We start from the raw sequence: 16,707 nt of genomic DNA, 5'->3' as shown, positions 1-16,707 counted from the left end.
TGAGCTGTTCCCCTTAAGTAATCCAATTTACTAAATGTCCTCTACTAACGATTACTATGATATTGTCCAATTGACTACTGTACACTCTTTAACTCTTATCCTCGAGTGGCCTCCAGGCCTTGATAAATGGTAACTCCTTTTTTTTTTTTTTTTTTTTTTTTTAAATAAATACATAAATAGAATAAGCACTAAATTCTGAAATGAATGAAAATTGTCAAAATGTATGCCTTAAAATTTATAAATAGTTTGGAAGAGGCATTAGTGGAATACGTGCGACTTGGGGGTGGTGGACTGGTGGACATTTTAAAGAAAATTCTAATAACGTAAAAAGAAGTTATTTTATTTTATTTATTTATTTATTTTTACACACTGTTTATTGCTAATCCTGTGCAGTTCTAGGAGGTTCATCCTCCCATGCTTTACCATCACTCTTTCAGAAGCGCCATGATCAGGAAATGCCGACTGAGTTGTCCAGGTACTTCTTTCAAGTCAGTGCTTTCTTTGCTTCTCCTCTGGGGCGTTAGCTCTTCAATCCAACTTTCCGGCCCTTGTGTTACATCTTCTATCCCACCCCACCTGGGCAAATAGGAAACAAATGCAATACGCGAAAATTATAAATTAAAAAAATCATCGAGTAAAATTATTTTATTTATTTGAATATTAATAAATGTTTGGTGCTAATGCAGAGAGTGATCCGCGCTATTTTTTAAATCGTATTTCCAAGTTTAATTAAAGTTTTATATGTTTTTGTTTTTTGTTTTTTTTTTCAATTGTAAGGTTAAAGTACAGAATATGTACAAAACACCCTCCCCTCTCCATGTTAAGAATGGCTTTTTAAATAATAACGTTATTATTTCAGCACGGATCACTCCCTGCATGAGTACCAAATATTTTATTGAAATCAAAAATAATATAAGGAAAAACGAAAGCGAACATTTTTATTTAAATCATGTTTAAAATTGTCCCAAATCTTCTTCTTCTTGAAATCCGATCCACGTTTTATTAGTTTTTCCTTTTTTCGTCTTCCTGAAATCCGGTCCACGTTTTATTAGTTTTTTTCTTTTTTCGTCTTCCTGAAATCCGGTCCACGTTTTACCAGTTACTTAGCAGCATATAAACAATATGGCTGCCGTTTTCATGGAGACCGGCTTTCAGTCCCTCTACTTGTAAACAAACAAATTTCAGTTTTTCCCCTAAAAATACCTGGGGTTTTTTTTCTGCCGCGCTTAAAAAAGGGTAAGAATTTTTCCAGCTTTCGTTTATAAATAAATATAGAATTACTTTACCACTTTTTTTTATTTTAATTAATTAATTTATTTCAACGTAGGCCGTTTTCAAATACGAAACTAAACTTCGAAAAACTTTGTTTTTTTGTTTATAACAGCACCTGTTGAAGTTGTTTCTTGAATTAAGATTATTTTTCGATTTATTGAATTAATTTTAATTATTTTTGAGTGACGCCAGACGTTGGCTCATTTATTTTGTCATGTCTATTAAATTTTGGTACTTATGCAGAGTGATCCGTGCTGAAATAATAACGTTATTATTTAAAAAGCCATTCTTAACATGGGGAGGGGGATGATGTTTTGTGCCTATTCTGTACCTTACAATTAATGAAAAAAAACGGGGTTGTTTTACTGTACACATAGATTCGAAAAAGTTGTCAAAAAACAAATATATAACAAATAAATGTTATCAAAGGCAAGATAAGTTACTTTTCTACCTAACTGGATATGTTTTTAGTGTTTATATTTAATGTAACATGTTTATTCAGCTCGAAAAACATACAGCATTTACCGATGTATTGGAAAATTTAAAATGGCAGCCGACTTTCTCTCTGAGACGGTAAGTTTGGGAAAATGAGTTATAAATAAAAAAAAAACAGGTACTTGTACAGTTTAGTCAAGACATTAAAAAAATGAAAATACCGAAATTGTATTTATCCGTTATAGAACGAAGTTCTCCAAAAAAAAAATTTCCCTTAATTTCATCAAGTAGTTTTTTTTTTCTTTTACAGCTTTGAATTTTAGAAATGCCAAAGGGAGATAACTCCAGTTAAAGCACCGACACTCCCTCCCCATCTTTAATTCTAGCTTTTCTTCCTAAAAATCGAACCTTTTGCTCGGTATCATAACAAATTGTTTTTTCGCTGTAAAAAAAACTACTTGATGAAATTAAGTGAAATTTTTTTTTCGGAGGACTTCGTTCTATAATGGATACATGCAATTTAAACTTTTTTCGATATTTTCATTTTTTTAATGTCTTGACTAAACTGTACAAGTACCAAAACCAGTCAAAATACTGTTAAAAACCCGCCGAATATATGTCAGCCTATGTCACAGTAACATATATTGGAGCCAGTTTCTGACAGTATTTTGTCTGGTTTTTTTATTTATTTATTTATAACTCATTTTCCCAAACTTACCGTCTCAAAGAGAAAGTCGACCGCCATTTTAAATTTTCCAATACATCGGTAAACACTGTATGTTTTTCGAGCTGAATAAACATGTTACATTAAATATAAACACTAAAAACATATCCAGTTTGGTAGAAAAGTAACTTATGTTGCCTTTGATAACATTTATTTGTTCTATATTTGTTTTGTGACAACTTTTTCGAATCTATGTGTACAGTAATACAAACCCGAAAAAACATATAAAACTTTAATTAAACGTGGAAATACGATTTTAAAAAATAGCACGGATCACTCTCTGCATTAGCATCTAAATTTTTGTTATATTTTTTTTTAAAACAGTATTTTTTTTATTTATTTATTTTTTTTTTTTTTTGAGTACTTGACAACAACCAAAAATAATTAGTTGTTTATTTAGATAGCGTCGACAAATTTACGCAAAAAGGATATTATTTACTTAATTGTCATGCCGAAAACAGTAATGTATCCCAAAATTACGAAAACTCATCAATTAGAACAACTGCTATTGTGTTTTGAGGGTAAATATTTACTTACTTTCACACCTTTAAAACGATGACTTTTATAGGTTTTTGACAGGTATGCTGAAAACGAATATCACATTTAAATTTTCCGCAAACAAGTAGTTTTCCAGATATTTTTTTTTTTTACACAAGCATCACCACATTATCAAGGCCAAGAGGCCACTCAAGGATAAGGGTTAAAGAGTGTACAGTAGAAATTGAACAATATAGTAATCATTAGTAATGGAAATGCAGTAAATTTGTTAACTTATATGGAACGGCTCATCAAGAACTTATTTACGTTAGACTTGAACACAACCATATTGTAGTCAGCCGGAAAACAGGAAAACAGAAGACAATTCCACAGGTGTGCAGTTCAAAAAAGAAGCTTTGTTCATGGAATCTACGTTTAGGTTTAGGTACAGATAAAGAGTGGGGGGAATTATTGATAGTGTCTTCAGCTAGACTGGTGTTTCTTGTGAAAGTTTGGCGAGGGGGGGGGACCATAGACTGGAGCTCAATCGCTATTCCCTTGTTATCACAGGTGGCCATTGTTGTATGCGCAAGCGCATTTTTTTTTACGTGCGCGTTTGCGCGTACAACAATAGTCACCACGGTGCTTATGTATTTTTGGCACCGCGCTATTTTTTAAATAGTTTTTTCAGGTTAATTCAAGTTTCACAATATCTTTTTATGGTAAATTTTTACGACGTTCCCCAGCGTATTACAAACACCTCGACCTCCCCATGTTAAGAACGGTTTTCGGAATAAACACGCACACCCCTAACCTCGAAAGCCGTTTTTAACATGGGGGTGTTTATTCCGAAAGCTGTTCTTAACATGGGGTGGTTGGGAGTGTTCATACCACGCTGGGGCAGGTCGTAAAAAATACCCTTTTTATTCTTCTTATTATTATTGTTATTATTATTAAATTGTTAGGTGGAAACACAGAATAGTTACAAAACACCCTCCCCATGTTAAGAATGGCTTTCGAAGTAGTAGCGTTATTATTTCAGCGCGGTACCAAAAATACATAAGTACCGTCACCACTTATAACATAAAGGAACCATATTGCTTAATATCCAAAAAAAACTACTTGTTTGCAGAAAATTTAAATGCGATATTCGTTTTCAGCATACCTGTCGAAAACCTATAAAAGTTGGCATTTTAAAGGTGATTGTTAAGGTGGATGGAGAATAAGTAAAACTTTACTGTTTATAGTAAAAAAGAAAAGAAAAAAAGGCCATTGCTATAGACAACAAAACTGACGTTATGAACAAGTAATCTAAAATTTGAGATTAGTTATGTCCTCTACTGTAGTGGGATGGGGACATAAATGGATGGTCACATTCAATGCTGCCAAGACTAAACTGGTTTCCTTCAATAATTACAAGAAACCTTCTCTGCCACCAATAGCAATGGCCAGTGACTCCCTGTCTGAGAGTGCATCTTTCAAACTGCTTGGCCTAACGTTCACAGGAAACCTGAGTTGGAACAATTATATTGAAAACATTGCCAGGGCCGCTGCGAAAAAGGTAGGCTCTCTCTACCGTGCTAGAAAACTACTAACACCTGAAAGTATCTTGTACCTCTATAAGGCCACCATTCGCCCATGTATGGAGTATTGTTGTCACATTTGGGCTGGTGCATTTGCTGCTAGTCTCTCACTCCTAGACAAGGTTCAAAAGAGAGTCGCCAATCTGATAGGCCCTGAACTGGCATCTAAGCTTCAGCCTCTGTCCCATCGACGAAACGTTGCATCCCTCTGCCTGTTCTACAAGTATTTTAATGGTGAATGCCCTGACGAACTGCAGACACTTGTGCCCGCACGACGTAGACACCCTCGTCAAACCCGACAGGCAGCTAAATCCCACCCCCACACAGTAGAGATCCCTAGATGTAAAAGATCTTTCTACTCCAGGAGTTTCTTCACCAGAACCGCTAGACTCTGGAATTCCATTCCAGGTCCCTGCTTCCCCAACTGTACTGACATGCAGAAGTTCAAGTGTAACGTGAACCGACATCTTGCTGCCCAAATCCCAACATAGTGCCCCAGTAGTTGCTGCCCCTGATAGTAGCCCCCTACACGAAAGTGGCAACGTGCTTTGTTTGGGGTGAAAATGTAATAAAAAAATAAATAAATAAAAAAACTTTTCACCGTCTACTTTATAACGTCTAAAAAAATACAATTTTATCCAATTTTCCCTAAACATTACTTTTAACTATAAATAATTTTCTACTCGATGAATTTTCGTAATTTTGAGATATATTACTATTTTCGACATGAAAATTAAGTACGTAATATTGTTTTTGCTTAAAAGGTAAATCTCGTGTAGGCTTTAGTTACTGCCAATTTTTTGCTTTTCGTAACAGCGTCTGGCTTTAAAAATCTACCAAAAATCAGGTAATTATCTAATCAATATACAATTTCCAATTAATAAGTAAAGAATGCACTTTATATGTGTGTAACTTTTTTTCATATTCGTTGTATAAATATATTTTTGGGGACTTCATACCCCCCTCCTCATTTGTCCCTTGTTCGACCCCTTAAAGTCCAAGTGAAATTTGAATGTGTTTAATTTTTTGGTCAAAGTTCACCGTTACACCAACCGAAGACGCCTCGATATTTTCAATAAATCGACAACTTATACAGGTTTTCGGCTATGCTGAACACGAATATTGCAGGGAAAATTAGCGCAGACAAATAGTTTTTGAGATGCATCGTAATTTCTAGTAGTTTGAATTGGCCGCCATCTTTGTTTCAACGATGATGGGATAGTGAGTATGTGCAGACAATGTGTGTAGTTAAGTCTACGAGTTGCAAACGTTTATTCAACGTCATTTCTTCCGAATAAATACCCCTCACCATGGCCATGCCCTTACCTCCCATGTTAAGAACGGCTTTCGGAATAAACACTCCCCCATCTCCCCATTGTTAAGAACGGCTTTTGGAATAAACACCCCCCTCACCTTCCTATCCCATGTTAAGAACGGCTTTCGAAATAGCATTGAATTGAGAACACAGATCATTTGCTCACTGCAGCAATATACCATTTCAATAAAACAACAAAGATGGCGGCCAAATAAAACTACTAGAAATTACATTAGAAAATACAGGTATTTACATCTCAAAAACTTTTTGTCTGCGCTAATTTTCCCTGCGATATTTGTTTTCAGCATAGCCGAAAACCTATTAAAGTTGTCAATTTATTGAAAAATTTGAGGCGTCTTCAGTTGGCGTAGCAGTGAACATTGAGCGAATTTTTTTATCTTTTGCGTTTTGAAGTGTGAGATCCATTGAGTATGTTATCAATAATTATTATCTTTCTGATGAAGAAAAAAAAAATTTTCTACGAAAACGCTAAAATAGGCATACTTTTAAATCTTGAGAAATAAATTAAAAATTTTATTTTAGAATGTGTAAACTTTCCATGTACCAGTACATAAAGAATGTTTTAAAGAATCGATACCAAGAAAAAAAAACAGTGTGAAAATTATAAGTATTAATTGTATCTGCGTATTACGGTTTTTCAAGATATGGTAGCCCATTACGCTTTACAAAAAGTTGTTATCCCTTTTAAAAAATTAACTATAACTATGAAGACCTGGATTTCCATAGATGATGGTTGTGACATTCCAACAAGTTGCACCCCCCCCTCCAGAGGATTACCAAAAATGATCTTTTTAAGGGCCACCAAATTCTAATGAAAGTCTTTGTCAACTTGAGTTATGCAATAAAGAATTGGGGAAAATACAGTATGATCTAGTTTATAGAAAAAGAGTGTGGCTCATTGGTTATTATTAATTAGAAAATAAGAAAGGAAAAATGATTTTAATCATGAAATTAAAAACTGACTAAAAGTGATATTAAAACTGAGAAATATAATGCTAAAAATTTATGTTTGATGTAAAAATATTAAAAAAAAAAAAAACAGTTTTTCTTTACTTTTAATATGTATTAGGAAAAATTTTAAACTTGATTGATCAATTATTATGAAAGAAAAATTATAAAGCTAAAAATAACATATTTCACCATAAATGGTGTTTGTAATTATAATCCAATTATTTAAAGAAAATGTATTTGCCTGTCTAGCTGCATTAAAAGTCATGAAAATGCTTAAATAAATATTTAGATGCGACTGGGTTAGTTTAATTGATTCAAACACCTTTTAAAAAAAATATATATTTATTGACATTCAGCGAAAACTGGGGCAAACATGTTTTTTTTTTTTTTAAATTTTAAACTTAAAATTCTATTACAAATTATAGAAAAGTATTATTCTGCTTTCAACATAATAAAGTTCAGGGTTTTATCTTTCTGGTAAAACCAAAAGTTGTTCAGAAATAACGGATTTTAATAGATTTTCATAAGCTTTAGAAAAAGCAGTTTTCAATCGATTGCAGCATTTCAAAATACAACCGCTGAAAAACAGCATTCAGACCTTTACTGATGTTTCTTTTCTCCAACTTAATAACATCAAGAAAAAGAAAAAAAAACGTACAAAATTCTGAGGATGGAGTTATACTCCAAAATATATAAATTATAAATTACAAACAATAAAATATTTGTTTATTTTCATAATATTGCGTTGTGATTTGGCTTTGAAACATATCTGATACATATTTAATTCAAATTAAACCAACGCTTCTATGACAGAACTCACACCCCTGAGATATAATTATTCCCCTATAAGGGACCAACAATATATATATTATTGGTCCACTGACAAAAGGAGGGTGGACCTGTAAATTCACCCTTGCCATTTGTCTGTCCGTACTTTTCTCAATATCTACATCTTGGATTTTTTTTAAATTTTGCACAAACATTAAACATGATATGAGTAAAAAAAGTAATAGAACAGATTTTCCGGGAAAACTCCGGTTGCCCCTTTAGGGCATGCCTTTCGGATTAAAATGTCTAAAATTGACACTTTTGTGCTTATTAAAAAAAATTGATGCCTTGGATTTTTATAAAACTTTCTGAAAAGTTGTAACTAACTGGTTTCTATATAATTTTGTTTGTCTATACTTTGCAATAACTCTTGGGTTTGCCCTAGCGGCTCTTTTAGAGCTAATAAAAACACTTCATTTTTTGGGACTATTTTACCATATTTGTCCAAAATTTTCTATGTCTGTCTATTTAGCAGCTTTGCATGGTGGTGAACTCAAATTTAAATATGTTAAGGCCTTGGGAAGTCAGATGATGGACTTAGAACTCAGATTTACATATGTTAAGGCCTAAAACTGCACCGTTTGTTCATTTTCACCAGGATTTGACGTCCCCTGGGGATTTTGGGCCTAAATAGGACGGTGGAGGCAATGTTTAATTTAATCATTTTTTTTATGCGTCGTTCACTGTGCAGTCACGGGGGACCATGCATGGTTCACTTGTTTTTTTTTATTAATAATATATATATATATATATATGCATATATATATATATATCAAATTTTAGTCATTCAATGAATTTAAAAATTTATGACGTGAAATGTTTGAGTGTCGTATCAAAGATTTTAATTATTCTATGTAAGACAAAGAACACATTAGAAATATTTTAACTCTTTATCCTATAGGATTTCGATGTCTAGCATCTCTTCAGAGGAGAAAATATTAGCAAATAATTATAATGGTTTACACCTTATTTGCTAAAGTCAGTGAGACATGGGAAATCATAATTAAAAATTGATTGAGTAATTAAAAGTCATAGAGTAAGGGAAGCTATCTTGTATATCAAGCAATTCTTATTTAGGCGGGATAATACTTATAGAATACTAGCATTTCAGCCCGGCGTTGCCCGGGTGTTTGGAGGTGTATGCTGAGAAAAAAAAAAAAAAAAGAGTAAATTTTTTTTTAATTTGACCCCTATTATGACCCCTTAAAATTTATAGTTTCGGGCTCAAATCACTTTATAAAATTAGATCCAGGTTCAAGGAACCTATATCTAAAATTTCAAGTGTCTAGACCCAAAATTGTCGGAGGAGTTTGGTAGAGTTCTTAAAGGTCAAATCGTTGAAATTTGACCCCTTAACAGCCAAATTTCTGGCTGACACCCGTCACATCGATTTTCCCAAATCTCAGTACCCGGTATTTCGAATTTCGAGTCTATAGACTAAAAATTGACAGAGTTATTGCGTAGGGAAATGTACACAGACAGACAGACAGACACGTTCACTTTTATAGATATATAGATTACTGCCAGTAATATCTTGTAAATCTTATATTCACAGGTTTCCATACCAGCTGATTGTTGGATAATTTTAGTCTGAAGTATATATATATATATATATACAGTTGTGCCCGATATTATTCATACCCCCCCTTGAAAATTGAGTTTATTAGGTGTAACTTTGTTAGAATTTATTGTTTACGTCCATATTGATACATATTCTTAATAAACCTCTTCTGATCATTTTCGTCATCTTAAAATCTCGGGATACTTGTAATAAAAGAAATATACAGCTATTTATAAAATCTGCAATGTTCAAAATTAATCATACCCCCTTATTTTTTCAGTATTAATCGAGTTTCTGACTGTTTGTTTCCTGTTTGATTCTTATTTTGAATGCTTTTATACAACCTTTGATTAATTTCATTTCGTTTTTTTGCATTTTATCAGAAATTAAAATGATATCAACTGAAAACCAATAAAAGAATAAAAATTATTAGAATGGGGAAGAAAAAAGAGCTTAGTAATGATCTTAGGACTAAAATTGCGAATTCACATAAGGATGGTTTAGGTTAAAAGTCAATTTCCAAGAAATTTGAGGTCCCTACAGCAACAGTACAGAGCATCATCAAAAAATTCCAGAGCCACCACACAACAAACAACTTGATTGGTAGAGGAAGGAAAAGGAAACTGTCTGCTAGAGCCACCAGGAATATTGTAAGAAGTGTTAATGCAAATCCAACCACCACTACTAAGGACATTTTAGAAAATCTGGAGTCTTCTGGCATAAAAATATCAAGGCAAACATTGCAAAGGACTCTACATGAAAATGGTCTGAAAGGAAGAAGACCAAGAAGGACTCCATTGCACACCGGAAAACACCTTGCAGCACGTCTAAAGTTTACTAGGAACCATGTGAATTCTCCAGAGTCCGTTTTCTCAAGTATTTTGTGGACTCACGAAACAAAAATTGAATTGTTTGGCCATATGGATGCTTCTTACGTTCGGAGGAAGAAAGGAGAAGCTTACAACCCAAAGAACACCATACCCACGGTGAAACATGGTGGTGGTAGCCTAATGTTTTGGGGCTCCTTTTCGGCTAGTGGTCCAGGTAGTTTGGTCAAGATAGATGGAACCATGAAGAAGGAGCAATATTTGGAGATACTCCAAAAAAAACATTAGACAGGATGCGGAGAAGCTCCATTTAGGACCAAACTGGGTCCTTCAACAGGATAATGATCCAAAACATACTGCCAAAATAGTCAAGAAATGGTTTGAGGATAATCAAATTAATGTTTTGGAATGGCCTAGCCAGAGTCCCGACCTGAACCCTATCGAAAACCTCTGGCACATATTGAAAACTGAGGTTAAAAAGCGGAAACCTAGAAATTTGAGGGATTTGGAGAACTACTGCATTGAAGAATGGTCAAAAATCAGTGTTGATGCTTGTAAAAACCTTGTTGATAAATATCCAAAACGGTTACAGGCAGTTATTAAGAATAAAGGGCATGCTATTGACTATTAGTAAGAGAGGTATGAATAATTTTGAACTAGTGCCATTATTGTTTTTCTTTGTATAATGTTTCAAACTTGCATAATTTATTTATTTGTTGAGTTTAAATTAAATGCTTATGCTTGATTTATTGTTTGAAATCCCTTTAATATTGTCTATCTTCTGGTTTGAGCAATAATCTTATAGAAATCTCAAAGATCCGAGGGGTATGAATAATATCGGGCACAAGTGTATATATATATATATATATATATATATATATATACTATGAGTAAAAGAAAATCATTTTTAATGAGAAAATTTGATTTTTTTTATTCAAATCAAAATCTAGCACTCATATAAGATTAGATAAACAAGAGCTTGGATGACATTGGACATTTTTTTTCAAAGTTACTCCTAGTTACTGGTTACCCCTTTGAAACCTTTATTCACACAACATGCATCTTTCAGTAATAGAATGCATTAGATCATTCTTTTGTTGGCATACATTTTGCGTCCAGTAATGGTTGCTTTTGCAGTGGATGTGGGTATATGCAGCGGAGTGCTCTCTTGGGTTCCGGTTCTGTTTCTCCTGTATGTCAATGTATAATAGGCCGCGGACGCGCATATAGCGGCTACATGCAAATATCGAGCCATGTGCAAAATGATGTCATGATAAAGAAAAAAAAATACGAGAGAGCACGGTAGAGAAGAGGGTCACATCAGCTACATGGACAACGATCAAGCGGTCAGAGAGAAGGAGCACAATCATATTTTATTCAGGGAAGTACCCGGAAATAGATGCCATTGTTACAAGAAAAAGAAATCGAGTTATTACTTGTCATATGTTCCTTGCGACATACTTTGCTACAACGTGTTGGGTCCAGGGTGTTTACATGTTAATGCGTGTGTAAATGGGTACTTTGTTACAAATAATCTACCAGATTAATTTACTTTCTATGGACAATAGGAAGCTCGTATCACCTGGAAGCAACTATGATCAATTCTAAGATAATCTTAACATGATTTACCTCTTACTAGAGTAACTCATGCTGGTTATGTATGCACTTTGATGTATACAGCTTAACTCTTCAGAAATCTACGAATTTGAGGTCACTAATTAATGTTTGCTAAGTGACACATCTGTCACTGACGGCAAAATTGATGGATTGGCCACGCCCATTTTTAGCAAAGTACGAACACCTACCAGCACTGTATCTCTGAAACCGTTGAGCATAGATGGTCATGTGACCACTCAAAATGTCCGGAATTGCCACATTATGGGGGGGGGGGGTCAATTATACATTATGGTGTTCTAAAACCAATGTCTTTCGAGATATTTGCAATAAACTAATTTCAACGTTGTTCATCGCACAGTGTACTGCATCCTGATTTTCATTATATTACTTATGTACATTATCCATAATTTTTTAGTTTAATTTTGTGGATTTCGATACTTTGTGCTCTTACTACAACCACAAAACACCACACATTTTAAGTTCTTTGTTCTGCAAGTGCATGTCTTTGTACTCCTACATGACGTTCGGCATTTGCATGGAGGCGGTAGGTCATCTGGTCTGCATGGTACAGGCAGTATCACAGGAGTTATGCTGAGTTCTGTTGTTTCCTATCCAAACTTGAGCGAATCTAGTTTACTTATTACAGGATTTCGGGCTTCTAACCACAATCTGCAGTGTAGATATGATTGTTTTATGTGTTCTTGTAGTGTGGAAGAACAACACACAAGCTGGTTAAAGTCAAGTTCTTTCCAAGAATTATGGTACTGCTCCCATCGATACTCATCAAATGTTGAACAGTCGGTTTTCTTTAATACAGTTACAAGGAATTTTTCAGCATTACTTATCTTTGACAACAATTCCTCTGCAACAAACCCTAAATCCAATAAAGTGAGATCAATTGAAGCCTTCAGACCAGCCAGTTTGGAACCCACCTTACTGGTATTGTCGCACCCACTTAATACGTGAATTGCTGGTAGACAGGACAAAAAATTGCTATGCAGTGGAATAGGCACAGTCTTGTTCTTCTTGTTGCCAAGCTTTACATAGAGTTTTTGTAGTTCCAATGTTTTCTTGAAATGGTAGATGAGGTTTATGATAACATCCGTGTCAGCTGAGTCAACTAGTATCGATTGAAAACCATGTTTTACACCATCATTAATATGGAACATGATTCTGTCATCAGCCTCTTTTTGGTTCCTTGAGAGCTCTGTGATCGTTTTCTACACTCACCACCATATACTCCACCGATGAAGATTTTTTTATTTTATACAATATTTTGTAGCATCCAATTGAAGAAGTATTCTTAGAACCTCTCTTTGTTTAATATTGAGCTCCAGAACATATCTAGATCAACAGGTACCTTCTGATTGTCAGAATTAATGGTGATGATAATTTGTTCAGAACTTCTCACTGCACGTTCCATTTGCTTGATCAATGATTTCTGATAAACATCAAAAATGATATCTATTCTTGTTGACTCCTCTGTGGTAGCAAGAATAATTTTGGATAAAGTCTCAGCCAATTGGCCAAATGTTTCAATGTCCATCTTTTTTATTGGTAGTCTATGTACGAGTGCCATGAAGTCAACTGTTGTAATTTGAGCATCACATTTTACATTTCGTTTGTCCTGGGGAAGTTGGTTGACCAATTCTCTTGATAGGGATGCTTTATCTGTTTTGTTTTTTTTATTGTATTCTATCCTTACTTTCGGTAGTCAGGAAATGAGATGTGCTTGTCAACTCGTACTACGGGCAAAATGAATGCCGACGCTCAAAATGTATAAATATTTTGACCCCTCCCTTTGCTTAAAAATTCACCAAAAATCAGGAAATTAACCAATTTTAATGAAAATTTCAGTATTTATCAAATAATGATCGCAGAATTATTTTTTTATTTAAATCTTAGTGAAAATGTTTTATTTTGTTTAAACAAAAAATACCTTTACTAAAGTTATGGTAAATAAAAAACGCAAGAATTTATTTTTGCTTTTTTTATATTAATAAAACATCGTAATTTGTAACAACAAAAAAAAAAAATAATTTTTACAGGAACATTACAAAAAAAAATCCCCTAAAATCCGTATTAATGAATTTGATTTAACTCGAAGAAAAATGAATTTCTCGAACTACCGAATATTATCATTGAATTAAGCATTGTTTATTTAATATTTTTACAAAAAAAAAGATTATAATAGCAAAAATATTTCTACTTTTTTTAAATTACAGATTTCGCAAAATTTTTATACGCAAGAGTTTAATAATTTCCTTGCTTGCAAGAATATGCAACTTTCGGTGTAACAAAATTTTTATATAATATTGGCCAGTAATTAAAAAAAAAAATTAATTTAAAAACAGGAACATAGAAAATAATTAAATTAAAAAATGGTAAAATTTATACAAACATTTACAATAGAATTGTATGGATGGGGATGCCCGTCTGGGTCAAAAAAAAAAAAAAACACCCCTTCTTCCTTTTATGAAATCATTCTCAGACAGCTTTTCGACTGTCTCAGAGTTTGGGCCTCTGTATATTCCGTATTTCCAAAAGTATGGTTTGTTGTGCTTATGGGAACAGCAAAAACACTCAGTTGTAGGGCTAATTCAGCTATTTTCAGCACAAACAAGGTGGGTTTTTTTATTTGATTCAATATCTTAGGACTTTACTTATTATCTTTGAAATAGACCCAGAAAACTAATACTTATCTCTAAAAGGATTTTTACAATGAATTTATTTAACTTCAAAATTTAGCTGAATTGGTAAGCTCGCCGTGAAAACATTTTTCATAACTTTTTTTTCACATGTACAAATATTTGGAAAATTAAGTTTAGTCCTTAATCTTTCAAATACAGTCAAAAAGTTGTCGGAAACCTACAAAAAATTATGATAAATCAGCTTTCAAAACTAGGTCCCCCTATTCTTCGTTTATTTTTGCCCGTACCTAAAAAATGGATATTAGCAGCAGATCGACGATTGTGGATCATCTTTTTACTATTCAGGAAATTAAAAATTCAATTAGATTCCTATTTCAGTCACCTAAATTATTTAGTGTGAAATGAGTTTATTAATTTATATCCACACCTAAATATTATTTTTACTTAAAAAAAAATAACATTAATACACTAAGTTAGGGAAATTTTGCATAGAATGCTCTGCTTTATAATTGTTGTAAAAATGGAACGGAAATTTGAATTCTGTTCCTTTTTAAATTCTGTACATTTTTACATTACGTCCAACTCATCGTTCACATTCAACATGTCAACTTTTATAGGTTTTCGGGTATGCTGACAAAGTTAGGGATGTCTATTCCGAAACTGTTCTTAACATGGGGAGGTTGGGGTGTCTATTCCGAGAGCCGTTCTTAACATGGTAGATTGGAGTGTTTATTCATTGTTAACGTACCCGACAACCTATAAATGTCGACATTTCCAATGTGAATGGTAAGTTGGACTTATGTAAAAAATAACAAAAAGACTTTTTTTGTTTAAAAATGGAATTATTTCCCTTTCGTTAATAACTTTTTAAAATATTTTGTATTTTATATATATAAAGTACAATTGTTGAATGTTATTATTTTGATTATAATCGTTTGGGGGGTCACAATTAAAAAAAAAAGATTAAAACAATTAAAAGAAAAGATTAAAACAGAGCGAAATTTAAGTTTCCGTTCCATTTTTACAACAACCATAAAACAGCGCATACTCAGCAAGTTTTATCGTAAGTTATAAACATCTAGATCTACTTAAATTTATATTAAAAACCGAGCGACCCATAAAAATTTGTTAGCTAAATGTCAAATCTGCTTAAAATATTGAAAAAAAAAAAGGAAAAAATAGAACGTCTCCTAAACATACTGGCAATAATTTGGTTTCATTCTTCCCTTCAGTTTTTCCAATAAATAAATTGATTTACTAGGATTTGTATTAGAAGCTGGGCACTTTTAAAAATTATTTAATTGTTGAATTTTCATTTTGGTTAAATTTGTTAGTTTGCAATCGTTGATAGCCCACTCAAAAAATTGAACAAATAATCGAAATTAAAAAGAATGGTACTCATGCAGAATTTGACCCGCGCCCCGGATTCCAATTATGGTTAGGGTTCGATCGGCAATCACCAGATTCAACCGAGCGTTGTTCAAATGTTGAAACACTAAATCAACATTTTATTTTTTTTGCATAATTAATTAATTAATGATGGGAGTATTTTTTCTGTTTATTTTCTTAACATCTGTTGACAAAAAAATAATTTGTACATTCTCTTGAAAAAAAAAAAAAAAACTTTTCTCTACTTTGACCTAACTATTTACAGTGTTCATATAAAGCATTCATCTGTTCTTTTTATAATAAATATTCCGTTTTCAAAAAGAAATGTTTACTGCCAACTTTATTTTTTAAAAAAGTGCAAGCTTCCCTAAAAAAAAATGTTTCACCTAACAATTTATGGTAAAAAATTAATCTTTTTTGTGGAAAAAACCCCCAACTTTTCTTGATAAAAAAAATTGCAAAAAATAATAAAAGTAAATTAACAATACAAAATGCAATTTTTCTTGAGGAATGTGTTCCATTTTAACAAACTGAGCCACAGCAACGCATAGCCGGGTACAGCTAGTATATATATATATGTATATATATATATATATATATATATATATATATATATAAAGTTTCATCAACAATATCTTTATCGACATTCCTGTACTGATATTTGTTCAATTGACATTTTTTAATTTTTTTTTCATTTTAAGACATTTCTCTCCGCCCGCAGAACTTATATTGTCATTGTTTTGAAACTTTGAGTGGTATCTCAAAAGGAATTAATTGAACATTTTTGCGTTTCGATATCAAAACGCATCGGAGACGAAATGAAGAAAGCCAAAGTGGAGGAAGCGGAGACTTCGGTTAATGGAGATGGCAGTTAGCGATTATCAATTCTTTTCTTTTTTTACCAAATGTTTATCTTGTTGTTATTGAGTTACCAAAATGGCAATGAACTGAAACCTTAGTAAAAAAAAAAAATTCGAAATGAGGTTTTAATGGAGGGAGGGGGCCTTCTCATAGGAACAAAGGAATGTCAATTTGCATGTATGATTTCAATTAACG

The 16,707-nt window shown here is 32.8% G+C and overlaps 1 protein-coding gene across 4 annotated transcripts in view; it reads left to right on the top strand.

The window, feature by feature from the left end:
• The first annotated feature begins 1,097 nt into the window (after nucleotides 1-1,097).
• The window catches only part of LOC145243622 (protein broad-minded-like), a 403,332-nt gene continuing 387,722 nt past the window's right edge, over nucleotides 1,098-16,707 (top strand). For 3 of the 4 annotated variants that reach the window (XM_080106646.1, XM_080106644.1, XM_080106645.1), the window contains exon 1: nucleotides 1,103-1,236. The gene's annotated coding sequence lies outside the window, so the exon portion shown is untranslated. Of the gene's footprint in view, nucleotides 1,237-16,707 lie in introns of all 4 variants that reach the window. The other variant, XM_080106643.1, reaches the window with a different exon arrangement.

Source organism: Euprymna scolopes, chromosome 22, assembly GCF_053919585.1.
Source record: "Euprymna scolopes isolate OS-2025 chromosome 22, ASM5391958v1, whole genome shotgun sequence".
NCBI lineage: Eukaryota > Metazoa > Mollusca > Cephalopoda > Sepiida > Sepiolidae > Euprymna > Euprymna scolopes.
The sequence above is the reverse complement of the archived record's forward strand: the minus strand, read 5'-3'. Positions and strand labels throughout refer to the sequence as shown.